This window comes from Scyliorhinus torazame, chromosome 4 (assembly GCF_047496885.1).
Source record: "Scyliorhinus torazame isolate Kashiwa2021f chromosome 4, sScyTor2.1, whole genome shotgun sequence".
In the NCBI taxonomy this organism is placed as follows: domain Eukaryota; kingdom Metazoa; phylum Chordata; class Chondrichthyes; order Carcharhiniformes; family Scyliorhinidae; genus Scyliorhinus; species Scyliorhinus torazame.
In genome coordinates this window covers 214,988,472-215,002,527 of record NC_092710.1, presented here as the reverse complement: position 1 = coordinate 215,002,527, position 14,056 = coordinate 214,988,472, and the positions used below count along the sequence as shown (strand labels likewise).

At 44.5% G+C, this 14,056-nt stretch overlaps 1 long non-coding RNA gene across 1 annotated transcript in view; it reads left to right on the top strand.

Moving 5' to 3' along the window:
* Positions 1-14,056, top strand: part of LOC140410747 (uncharacterized) — a 16,139-nt gene extending 2,083 nt beyond the window's left edge. The window contains exons 2-3 of the long non-coding RNA XR_011940722.1: positions 10,048-10,154; positions 12,823-14,056. This is a non-coding gene — a long non-coding RNA (uncharacterized lncRNA). The remainder of the gene's footprint in view (positions 1-10,047; positions 10,155-12,822) is intronic.

Sequence of the window (14,056 nt, the reverse complement as noted above, 5' to 3'; positions counted from 1 at the left end):
TTTTTGTTATTATTACCTGTAACTGGTACTAATACTATAAACCTGTGTCTATTCGTCTGTAACTAGAACCAAAATCCCCCACTGTATGCCACAAGATGTGGTCAGGCTCACCAGTGCATGACACTTATAGTATGGCCCATCTCCTTATCTTGTTGAGCCCAGGCTGCGTAAAGGTAGCAACTTGAACCTCAGTCAGAGAATATCTGTACTTGGAGATCACGCGTCAAAACTGGATAGCACAAACCAATCTGAACTGAACTGAAAGACTGCACAAAGGGCATCAAGCTTGGTGTTTGGGAAAGTTTGTGCAGGTTATATCGTCTTAAACTCAGCTAAGCACAGCATTTCTAATCAACTAATGTCGCAGCAAAATACCTGAACTGCAGATGCCTGAAATCAAAAAATGCTGGATATATTCACTTGAACTATTAACTCTGTTTTTCGCTCCACAAATGTTCTGTTTTCATTTCTAAACAGCTTGCCATGGGCCCAAATTCATTATAGCTGTCCCTTGTTTAGCACTCCTATTGTTCTCCCAAAAAAGTGTGCTAAATGACAATCACGTTTCTATAAGAAAGCACATAATAAGGGTGGGGTATGTTCCTGACATGTCATTTTTAGACTAAAAACCTATTTTTCTGTGTCAATTTATTGTATGTTGTGCAGAGGACTTAGCAAAAATTAGTGATCCAATTTTCAATGAAGATTAAATTAGGGAAAATGATGAACCAGTAATGCACAATCTTCCACAGAACAATGTTTTGGTGGTGTCATCGCTAAATGCAGTAGTATGCTTCTTAACATATGAACAACGATGACTGAACGAGGTTCCTGCAATAACCATGTTAAAACAAAGATGAAGGTCATGGCCAGCAGTGCTATTCGTTTGGGTTCCCTACTTTCTAAACTGCTTTAAATCAAAAAAGTGTTCCTCAAATGCCCTTTGAATGGGGAATCTTTAAGGGAGAATTTTCATAGAATGACAGTAGGCCATTTCATACAAAGAACAAAGAAATGTACAGCACAGGAACAGGCCCTTCGGCCCCCCAAGCCCGTGCCGACCATGCTGCCCGATTAAACTACAATCTTCTACACTTCCTGGGTCCGTATCCCTCTATTCCTATCCCATTCATGTATTTGTCAAGATGCCCCTTAAATGTCACTATCGTCCCTGCTTCCACCACCTCCTCCGGTAGCGAGTTCCAGGCACCCACTACCCTCTGTGTAAAAAAACTTGCCTCGTACATCTCCTCTAAATCTTGCCCCTCGCACCTTAAACTTATGCCCCCTAGTAATTGACCCCTCTACCCTGGGAAAAAGCCTCTGACTATCCACTCTGTCTATGCCCCTCAATTTTGTAGACCTCTATCAGGTCGCCCCTCAACCTCCGTCGTTCCAGTGAGAACAAACCGAGTTTATTCAACTGCTCCTCATAGCTAATGCCCTCCATACCAGGCAACATTCTGGTAAATCTCTTGTGCACCCTCTCTAAAGCCTCCACATCCTTCTGGTAGTGTGGCGACCAGAATTGAACACTATACTCCAAGTGTGGCCTAACTAAGGTTCTATACAGCTGCAACATGACTTGCCAATTCTTATACTCAATGTCCTGGCCAATGAAAGCAAGCATGCCGTATGCCTTCTTTACTACCTTCTCCACCTGTGTTGCCCCTTTCAGTGACCTGTGGATCTGTACACCTAGATCTCTCTGACTTTCAATACTCTTGAGGGTTCTACCATTCACTGTATATTCCCTACCTGCATTAGACCTTCCAAAATGCATTACCTCACATTTGTCCGGATTAAACTCCATCTGCCATCTCTCCGCCGAAGTCTCCAAACAATCTAAATCCTGTTATTAAGCACCACGTGCTCTAATTCAAAAACCTAAACGTCTCCTCTATTGGTTCTTCCAATCAGAGTTCTCAATCTTGAACCCCTTCTTCCCTATTCACCCACCAGTAGAAACAATCTTTCACTTCTCACCAACTGTAAAGTCCCTGTATTATTATCTCACCGGTATTATTTCTCCCTCACCCGAGTCCCAATCCCCTGAACGTAGTCCTCAGTCTCTTCTAAAGTAATACAAAAGCAAATTACTGTGGATGCTGGAAATCTGAAATAAAAAATGCTCAGGCAGCATCTGTGGAGTGAAACAGAGTTAAATATTGCTGAAAAAAGAGACATGGTGTTGAAGCTTTTCATCTTGCATTTATTGGGACCGAGAGAAGACTGCTAAAGGGAATGACAATTTATACTGCAGGAGAAAGGGGTGCTAATTGGTTGGCAAGTTGGCTGTGATTGTTTGAAAAGATGACATGACAAATGCATTAGCTATTGTCCTCCATGTTTATGTTTATTTGAAAAAGGTACAGTGCCTGGACATATTCCTGTGCGAAGGGAGGACAGGCCCCTGCAAATGAATATATGAAGCTTCTAGCAAGTGTAAATCCACTTGCACAAAAGAGTTAATGTACCAATCTGATTGAGAAGACCTGTCTGATGACCTGCTGAGTAACTCCAGCATTTTCTTTTACCCCAATTTCTTCTCCCTGAGGTGGTGTAGTGGTTAGTACTGCTGCCTCACAGCGCCGAGGACCTGGATTCACTGTCCGTGTGGAGTTTGCACATTCTCCCAGTATCTGCGTGGGTCTCACCCCCACCTCCCAAAGATGTGCAGGGTAGGTGGATTGGCCATGCTAAATTGCCCCTGAATTGGAAAAAAATGAATTGGGTACTTTAAATTTATAAAAGAAAATTATATGTTTAGACACCCAAGCTCTCTCTGTTCCAACACATCTTTAAAATGATACCATTTAGTTTATATTCTCTCCAAAGTGTATCATTTCACACTTCTTTGCAATTAATTTTACCAGAAAAGGCACTGCAGCAACTCACCAAGATTCCTTCACGAGCACCTTCAAAACCTTCTGCCACCTGGAAGGACAAGGGCAGCAGATTCAAGGGAATGCCACCACTTTGCATGTTCTCGTCCAAGTTCCACACCATCCTGACTTGGAAATATATCACCGTTCCTTCACTGTCATTGGGTAAAAATCATGGAACGTCCATCCTAACAGCACTGGGTGTACATACACCACAGGAAATGCAGCGGTCAGGAAGGCAACTCACCATCACCTTCTCAAAGGCAATTAGGGATGGGCAATAACTGCTGGCCCAGCCATTGATCACCACATCCCATGAACAATGAACAAAAACTATCATGTGCCTGTCAATTTCTCCAGTTTATGTCCTGAAATCTATCCTATTCATTGTTCACTAGTTTTGTGCCATCTGCAAACTTTGAGATAATGCCCTTCATACTCAAATCCAGGGCATTAGGATACATCAAAAGGAGCAGTAATCATAATACCAACCCCTAGGGAATACCACTGAATATTTACCCCCTGTCTGAAAAACAACCATTCACCATCACTCTCTGTTTTTATCCCTTAACCAATTCCACAAAACCACTACCTTTTCAATCACATGGACTTTAACTTTACTTTTCTGTTATGTGATGATTTGCCAAAACCCTTTGAAAATTCATATGCATAACATCAACAACATTCCCTTTACCAACCCTCTCCATTACTTCAAAGAACTCAATCAAATAAGTCAAAAACAATTTACCTTTAAAGAATCTGCTGGCTTTCATTCATTTTTCATACTTTTCCAAAAGCCAATTTATTTTATTGCAGATTATCGTCAGCACTCACCACACATTATAGAAGGAAACCTTGGCAAAAGAAGAGAATACTCCTTGCATTAAATTAACCAGGCTCTTCAGATGTATAACAGAACAAGTTCTGGGGAAATGTATCCATCTGAAAAGCATTCAGTAAAGTAATCAGAACAAAAATAATTGACTGAACAAGGTGAAACTATTAATTTCTTGGTGACTTCTCAAAGTATGTATACTAGTTACCAGGGTGCAAAGGTTCAGCGAAATCTCCCAAATTCAATAAAATAAATCAGTTAAATTTGTGCACCAGTTTTGATGTCTTGATTTATCAGCAGTTTTATTGTCCTAGATGATTTAATTATATGCCACAAGTTGACTTATGAATATAAAAGTATTTGGATTTAATCAAAATGGACTACTTTGTTACAGCCTGATTGCATCTTGTTTTCTCTTCAGGGAGGTGAATTTTGAGATACTGCTTCAGAATTTTTTCAGTGCATTCTTTTGTTCCAACAAAAAAGTGTTTGATGTCGAATGGGAGCCTTTAAAATATTGATTCAATGTTATGGTCATATATTGCGGTGAGAGAGAGGACACATGTGGTGAGGTGAGTGATGGAGGTCGGACTGCCAGGAAGAAAGTTAAGAGGAAGCAGTGAGACTGGAAGAAGAATGGGTGACTGACAGAAGGAGATGAATAAGGGTGATCAACCAGTATTGTGGCGACCCCAAGTAAATTGTGAGAAGCTGTAAGATTGATTGATTGATTTGATTTATTTTCACATGTACCGAAGTACAGTGAAAAGTATTTTTCTGCAGCCAAGGGAACGTACATCGTATGTACAGAGTAGACAAAAAGAATAATCAACAGAGAACAAATGATATATCTACAAACAGTGGTTAGTTGCAGTGCGGAACAAAGGGCCAAACAAAGCAAATACATAAGCAAGAACAGCATAGGGCGTCGTGAATAGTGTTCTTACAGTGAACAGATCAGTCCGAGGGGAAGTCGTTGAGGAGTCTTGTAGCTGTGGGGAAGAAGCTGTTCCTATGTCTGGATGTGCGGGTCTTTAGACTTCTGTACCTTCTGCCTGATGGAAGGGTCTGGAAGAAGGCAATGCCTGGGTGGGAGGGGTCTCTGATAATGCTGTCTGCCTTCCTGAGGCAGCGGGAGGTGTATACAAAATCAATGTGCGGGTGTCAAGTTTGTGTGATGCTTTGGGCTGAGTTCACTACACTATGCAGTTTCTTGCGATCTTGATCCGAGCAGTTACCATACCAAGCTGTGATGCAGCTGGATAGGATGCTCTCTATCGCACATCTGTAGACGTTTGTGAGAGTCGATACAGACATGCCAAATTTCTTTAGCTTCCCTAGGAAGTAGAGACATTGTTGGGCTTTCTTGACTGTTGCATCAACGCGAGTGGACCAAGACAGACAGTTGGGGATGGTGACCTCCAGGAACTTAAAGCTATCGACCATCTCCATTTCGAAGCCATTGTGTGTCATGCTACGCTTCCTGAAGTTGATGATCGGTTCCTTGGTCTTTCTGACATTTAGAGACCAGTTGTTTCCGGTACACCATGCAACCAAGTGATTCATCTCCCTCCTGTGGTCTGATTCGTCGTTGTTTGAGATACGGCCCACCGCAGTCTTATCATCCGCAAACTTATAGATTGAGTTGGAATTAAATCTTGCCACACAGTCATGTGTGTATAGGGAGTACAGTAGAGGACTGAGCACACATCCTTTCGGGGCCCCGGTGTTGAGGACTAATGTGGAGGAGGTGCTGTTGCCTATCCTGACAGATTGCAGTCTGTTGGAGAGGAAGTCAAGGATCCAGCTGCACAGGGAGAGATCAAGTCCAAGATTGCAGAGTTTGGTTATTAGTCTTGTCGGGCTAATGGTGTTGAAGGCAGAGCTGTAGTTGCTGAACAGGAGTCTTACCCCGGTGTCCTTGTTGTCGAGGTGTTCAAGTGTTGATTGTAGAGCCAGGGAGATAGCATCTGCTGTGGACTGGTTGCGGTGATAGGCAAACTGCAGTGGATCGAGCCCGTCTGGGAGGCTAGCAGTGATCCGTCTCTTGTCTAGCCGCTCAAAGCATTTCATGATAACAGACATCAGGGCCACCGGTTGGTAGTCGTTGAGGCATGCTACCTTGTTCTTCTTTGGTACTGGTATTATGGTGGTCTTCTTGAAAGAGGTGGGGAACTTAGAGCGGAGGAGTGAGGTGTTGAAGATATCTGCGAATACACTCGCCAGCTGGTCTGCACAGGGACTCAGTCGGGGACCGTCGCTTTCCGCGGATTCACTTTCAAGAAGGCTGCTCTTACCTCTGAGGCTGTAATAGTGGATATGGGTGTGTCCAGGGCTGTTGGGGCGGGTGATGCATTGGCTGACTGCTCAAAGTGGGCATAGAACTTGTTCAGATCTTCGGGTAGGGATGCTCCAGCCCCAGATATTCCGCCTGGCCCTGGGATCTTGTGTAGGCCCTGCCATAGTCGTCATGGGTTAGTGTTGTTGGCCTGGGACTCTAGTTTGATGCGGTATTGTCTTTTTGCATCTCTGATGGCTTTCCGTACGTTGTACCTGGATTTCTTATATAGGTCAGGGTCGTCAGACTTGAATGCCTCCATCCGAGACTTACAGCGGGGAGTGAACCTTTTGGTTGAGCCAGGGTTTCCAATTGGGGAATACCTGTATTGTCTTCTTTGGTACACAGTCCTTGACACACTTACTGATGAAGTCTGTGACGGTGGTTGCGTACTCGTCCAGCTTAGCTGCCGCAGCCTTGAATATGGACCAGTCCACAGACTCCAAGCAGTCATGGAGGATGTCCTCCGATTCCTTGGACCAGCACTGCACGGTTTTCTTGACTGGCTCAGCACGCTTGAGTTGCTGTAAGAAGAAGAAGAGGAAATTAATGTTTTACCCAGTGCTGAATCCTGTAAACAATAGGGTTGGGTTTACAGCCGAAAATCGGGCGAACTGCTGCAATGTAAAATACGGCATGGTGCCACTGGGTCAGCAATCTGTCGTTATCCCGCCAGTTTCCGAAAGTACAGAAGGCGAAAGTGAGCAGACGCCGCGATTGGAAACCTGCTCAGCATTAAAACTAAAGTTAGCAATTGAGCTTGTTGAAGAGGCAAGTGACTGCGATTTTACATTGCCCACCCCATTTCTCAGTCGCTGCTTGGAAAAAAAAGTTAAGTGTGATTTAAAGCAGGTATGATTAGGCAGCCCATGGATGGGTGAACGTACCTGTGAACGGAACTCTGGCTACATCTCGCAGCAGCATCTGCTGCTCAAGGTGGCAGCCTTTGGCTGTTCGTGGACTTTATTTCTTCAGTTTTTATAAGCTGACATTCTAAATAAGGAAAGAGTCAAAGGCCAATGCCTGGAAACAGGGCTATCTTGGAGCGTGAGGAATCCAGAAGAGGAACCAATTTTCACTGTGCCCAATCCCTGTGCACTCTGGAGGAGGAATGTGAAGGAGACAGAGGATGCCAACTGTCCAGGGACAGGTGTCCCTGTGGACCAGGCAGGTGAAAGTTCTGTACAAGGACCAGAACAAACAGACAACAGCAGCCAGCCTGTGGTAGGAGGAGAAAGATACTATCCTGCACAGAGAGTCTACAGGGAAAGGGTGAATTATCTTTAGCTGTCAGAGTGCCAGTATCTTTACAACTGCATCTCTCCAGTCGACGTAATATATTTGGATTTTCAGACAGCATTTGACAAAGTCCCGCATAAGATTATTGTGTAAAATTAAAGTGCATGGGATTGGGGGAAGTGAATTGAGGTGGGTAGAAAACTGGTTGCCAGAAAGGAAACAAAGAGTAGGAATTAACAGGTCCTTTTCAAATTGGCAGGCAGTAACTAGTGGGGTGCCACAGGGATCGTTCCTGGGACCCCAGCTATCCACAATAGATATTAATGATTTGGACGAGAGAACAAAATGTAACATTTCAAAGTTTGCAGATGATAGCAAATTGGGTGGGAGGGTGAACTGTGATGAGGATGCAGGGATTGTTCAGCATGATCTGGGTGAGTGGGCAAATCAATGGCAGATGCAGTATAATTAGGATAAATGTGAGGTTATTCACTTTGGAAGCAAAAACAAGAAGGCAGATTACTATCTGAATGGCTGTAAATTGGAAGAGGGGACTGTGCAGCAGGACCTGGGTATCCTTGTGCACCAGTCGCTGACGGTAAGCATGCAGGTGGTAAAGAAGGCAAATTATATGTTGGCTTTCATTGCGAGAGGTTTCGAGTACGGGAGCAGGGATGTATTGTTATAATTATACAGGGCCTTGGTGAGGCCACACCGAAAACTGTTTTGGTCTCCTTTTCTCAGGAAGGATGTTCTTGCTCTCAAGGGTGTGCAGCGAAGGAATACCAGGCTGATTCCAGGGATGGCGGGACTGACATATGAGGAGAGATTGACTACGTTAGGATTGTTTTTGCTGGAGTTCAGCCGAATGAGTCGGATTTCATAGAGACTTATAAAATTCTAACAGGACTAGATAGAGTGGATGCAGGGAGGATCTTCCTGATGGTGGGTGTGTCCGGAACCAGGGGTCTCAGTCTGAAGATTTGGGATAGACCATTTAGGACAGAGATGAGGAGGCATTTCTTCACCCAAAGAGTGGTGAGCCTGAGGAATTAATTATCACCGGAAGTAGTTGAGGCTAAAACATTGAATACATTCAAAAGGTGGCTGAGTATGGCACATGTGGCGAATGGGATCAAGGGTTATGGGGAGAAAGCAGGATTATGCTATTGAGTTGGGCGATCAGTCATGATCCTGCCGAATGGCGAGCAGGCTCGAAGGGCTGAATAGCCTCCTCCTGCTCCTATCTTCTATGTATGTTTCGATGTGACAGCAACCTGTCATTTGCTGGCTGGGGAGATCGGTTTAAAATACATAGGTGGCCATTATATACCTGTCGCTCTCAAGATAACTATAAGCATAAACATTTATACATTGGTAAACCATATACCATTTTGTGGCATAACTCAAGCTTACCATTGCATGAACGTCTTCACGGGTGCAATGTTTAGGTGTGCAAATTACTTTGTTCTCCACCACTGAAGATGTTAGTTAGGCTGAGAGAGTGTAGAGCTTCTTGTGTAGTGTTAGATTCTCAAAAGTTCAAGGTGTGATAGATTGCACACATGCGCCCTTCAAAGTTCCATTGGGCCAACCAGGGGTATTTGTCAATTGTAAAGGTTTTTATTCCATTCATGTCCAAGTCGTGTGCAGTTAACTATGTGCCCACTATCCTGGGAATAGTCTCGACTCACACCCCTTCTTACCACCATTACCATTTGAGTACGGGCTTCTTGGAGAAATGGTTCATGAGAAATCCACAGACCGAGGCTAATGCAAGTTATAATGAGAGCCACACATCTACCAGGGCCATCATTGAGCAGATCATGAGCAAACCGTCTCATCTGACGACAGGTCTCAGGGTGAGTCAAGAAGTTATTTTCACAACGTAGGGCTGTCTGTTGCCTGCGCCCCACCATTTAGCTTGGCCACAGCAAGAGGTGGTGAGGATTCAATGTAAAAAGTGCTGGAAATGGTTGTGTGGTGTTTCCGGCTTTGTGGCGGGATAAAGTTAAAGGGTAGAACGTGACTTTTTTTTCGGAACACATTTTTCAGAAAGGGAATAGGGCAGGTCCTCCGATGTTATTTCCTCTAAGGAAGCGTCCTGAATAAGAAACTACTGACACAATAGTGCACAGGATGGAAAAGCCTGTTCTCCCACTGCTGTTGCTGCTGCTGCTCCACTGACTCAGTGTCAGCTATGGTTGCTGCCTTCTTCCCACACTGATTGAGACCAACACGGATTTCTCTTGAAGCTGCCTTAACCAATTGCCAGCATTTGACATTGACCGACTTCTGGTTCATAGCCTAATCCTGCCAGACCACCTTTCCTAAAGGTCCGATTGGGAGTGTCGGCCCTCTCCCCTTCCAGCACTAATTGACCATTCTACCCGCCAGGCGGCCATTACTGGTTGGTGATGTTTGATTCACCATGCTGAAATGGTGGGGGTGGGAGTGAGAGGACCATGGACTCCCCTGCCTCCTCCCTCGCCCCGCTGGAAACTGCAAAATCCAGCCCATAGTATCTGTATGAGATATTAAAGTACAAGCAGTTGATTCATTGTAAATGTTCTTGTTTTATTCAGCATCACATAGCAGCCGAATCAGTTTCATTTAGATTTTTAAGATCCTGAGCATGTGTTTATCTGACCTTTGGTTGTGGAGCACTTTAGTATATTTTGTGGAAACAGTAACTTCAGTGTTCTGATGTTGGCTCACAGAGGGGTTATGATATTTTATTTTCCTGACAGCACATGCAAAATCCAAGATGCCCTCTGCAAAAATGAAGGCACGTGATTCCTGCAGCGATGATACCACTGAGAAAGTCTGCCGAGGAAAATTTCTTGATGCATTGTTTGTACGTAACCTTGTTTACTCCAAAAAATAGAGCTGATTATCTCTTGTTGGGTGATTTATTTACTCTACCATATGAACAGAGCCAATTGTCTCTTGATGGGTGATTGATAGGGCAGATCCAGACATGTCCTGGCAACTTGTCTGAGTTTGACTGTATTCGAGCTTGGCCACGTTCAAATTCCCATCAGGCTGTTTGCTGGAGGTGGCTGTGGCTTGGTTTAAAATGCCCAATTTTTAATTTAACGTGTCCAATTTTACCGGCCCTAAATTCCAGGCTGTTCGATATTACCACACGTTATTCAAGGCCTACTACTGCTCCCTACCCCTCTCTGCCTCTCCATGGGGAGGGAAAAGAAAATAGAGGATTACTTGGGAAAGATGGGAGAAGGCTCAAGTGGAGCATAAAAGCAATAGTGGACTGGTTGAGCTGAATGTCCTGCTTCTATACTGTATATCCCTTGTAATCCTATGAACTGCACTTCCTCCCTTTAAAACACGTCTGAAAACCTGACCATTCTTTCGGTCATCTAATCTAATAGCTCCTTTTTGGCTTGGTGTCATACTTTGTTTGATATTGCTCCTGTGAAGCACCTTGGGACATTCTATTACACTAAAGGTACTATATAAATTGAAGTTGTTGTTTTGATTCTGCAGAGTGAGTTGACGTACAGGGTGGCAGGGCACGGCAACACAGAGAATTTCTTATTTTAAAAACTGCAGCTACTGTATATAATTCCCTGCACCTCGCATTTTAAATAAAAGAGACTTATTTTTCTGAAATATCACACGTTCACTCACTTGATGCATGCAGGTCATCTGGACAAGGAGTATGCCAGAAAAAGATGGAGGCTGAAATAACCGCAGGAATCAAATGTAAGGAATTAAATCGACTTGGGGACCATGACACAATTAGTCCCCCTGCTCTAGATCAGGGTTCTTCAAACCCAGGTTCACGACCCGCGGGTGGATCGCAGGTGGGTGTCGGGAGGGTCACGGAGCGATCGGTCCTGGCGTGTGTGTGAGGGGTGAGAATGGTGGGTCGCGATGCTGGCAGTCAGCACCGGTTCACTGGCTTCCACAAGTACTTCAATGCCTAGACCATCACCGGGAGGGGAATAATTTGATAGCTAAATACAGGAATTGCAGCAGTTTGTTTGTTCTTGAAACTGAGATCCAAGAAGGTACCAGCAGGAAAATAAATTATGTGTGACTCTCCCCTGGGGCAGGACAAGTGGAATTTAAAGCAGCATGTGAAATTTGTGTGAATGTTTGTAACCTCTGCAATCGTGTCACTATATGGTATATTAAACATTATCATAAGACCATAAGACATAGGAGCAGAATTAGGCCCTCAGATCATCAAGTTTGCTCCGCCATTCAATCACAGTTGATATTTTTCTCATCCTCATTCTCCTGCCTTCTTCCCATAACCCCTGGTCCCCTTATTAATCAAGAACTTGTCTATCTCTGTCTTAAAGACACTCAATGATTTGGCCTCCACAGCCTTCTGCAGCAGAGTGCCACAGATTCACCACCCTCTGGCATTCTCACCCCTCACACACACGCCAGGACCGATCGCTCCGTGACCCTCCCGACACCCACCTGCGATCCACCCGCGGGTCGTGAACCTGGGTTTGAAGAACCCTGATCTAGAGCAGGAGGACTAATTGTGTCATGGTCCCCAAGTCGATTTAATTCCTTACATTTGATTCCTGCGGTTATTTCAGCCTCCATATTTTTCTGGCATACTCCTTGTCCAGATGACCTGCGTGCATCAAGTGAGTGAACCCTCTGAAGAAATTCCTCCTCATCTCTGTTTTAAAGGATCGTCCCTTTAGTCTGAGATGGTGTCCTCTGCTTCCAGTTTTTCCTACAAGTGGAAACATCTTCTCCACATCCACTCTATCCAGGCCTCGCAGTATCCTGTAAGTTTCAATACGATTCCCCCCTCATCCTTCTAAACTCCACGAGTACAGACCCAGAGTCCTCAACCGTTCCTCATACAACAAGCTCTTCATTCCAGGGATCATTTTTGTGAACCTCCTCTGGACCCTTTCCAAGGCCAGCACATCCTTCCTTCGATACGGGGCCCAAAACTGCTCACAATACTCCAAATGGGGTCTGATCAGAGCCTTGTACAGCCTTAGAAGTACACCTGTGGTCTTGTATTCTAGCCCTCTCAACATGAATGCTAACATTGCATTTGCCTTCCTAACTGCCAACTGAACTTGCAGACTAACCTTAAGAGAATCGTGAACAAGGACTCCCAAGTCCCTTGGTGCTTCTGATTTCCTAAGCATCTCCCCATTTAGAAAATAGTCTATGCCTCCATTCCTCCTTCCAAATTGCATAACCTCACACTTTTCCACATTTTATTTCATCTGCCACTTCTTTGCCCACTCTCCCAGCCTGTCCAAATCCTTCTGCAGACCCCCGCTTCCTCAATACTACCTTTCCCTCTACAGATCTTTGCATCCCCTGCAAACTTAGCAACAGTGCCTTCAGTTCCTTTTTCCAGTAGATTCCAAGATGGCGCCGGAGCATGGCGACTCTCTGCGAGCTCTCTCCTTCTCCCTTTTCTTTCATCTCCTATCAGCGTTCTGACCTAATAAAACTATTTTCCTCTTCTTATATAATTACTAACAATGTTCTTCTACGTTTTCTTACAGATCTGAGGATCCTTCGAACCTCGAGGACCGGACCCGATGACTCGACACGGCCCCACAGGCATCCCACACACGCCGCCGCCACCGGACCGCTGCTCTCGCCCAGCAACCGACTCCGGACCGGAATCCCCTCAAGCAGCGACCGCCTGCAGACCAAACCCTCCTCGAGCAGCGACCACCCGGAGCCCTCCTGAGCAGCGACCGCCTGCCCAACAAAACTGTTGTGTGCTCTGCTTCACCGAGACATGGCTCACTCCGGCCACACCAGACTGCGCCATCCAACCCGAAGGTTTTTACCCTTCCATCAGGCAGAAGGTACAGAAGTCTGAAGACCCGAACATCCAGACATAGGAACTGCTTCTTCCCCACAGCTACAAGACTCCACAACGACCCCCCCCCCTTGGACTGATCTGTTTCCTGTAAGAACACTATTCACGACACCCTATGATGCACTTGCTCATGTGTTTGCTTTGTTTGGCCCCTGTTCCGCACTGTAACCAATCACTGTTTGTCGATGTACCATTTCTCAATGTTCTCTATTGATTATTCTTTTGTCTGCTGTCATGTGAGAGTCCCTTTAAGAATAGTGTATTTTATCAAATGACTGCAGTGATGTCATTGTCTGGGTGGAGCTGGAATGTGATTTTGCTTTTTACTTTTGTTTTGAGCTGGAAGTTCTTTGTGGCTCTGTGTTTTAGTTTCGCTTTCAGTTGGAGAGCTGCATTCAAACCAAGTAGATGTGTACTGATGTCTCAATATGTTAAACAAGGTGTTCAGATCACTTGATAATTTAAAAGTGATAGTGGTTCTCTGTAGAGAATTCAAACCTACTGCCTTTGTTAAAACATGTTTTGGCTTATGGGTGTTGTTAGGAAAGTTATTAAGGGTTACCTATAGAGTACTGTATCTTTTTGGGGGGTTATCAGTGTTGGTAGTTGGTAAGATGTTTACTGTGGATTTATAAAATGTTAACTGGATTCATAGAATAAACATTGTTTAGTTTTAAAAATACTTTAGATCTCTGTTGCATCACACCTGTAAAGTGGGCCCTTGTGCTCCCCATAACCAAAATCTATTCAAAGCTGTGGGGTAGGTGAACTCCATGATATAATTTGGTGTTCTCTAAACCCTGGCCCATAATACTATTATGTATGTACTGTGTACGTTCCCTCGGCAGCAGAAAAATACTTTTCACTGTACTTCGATACATGTGACAATAAATCAAATCAATCAATCA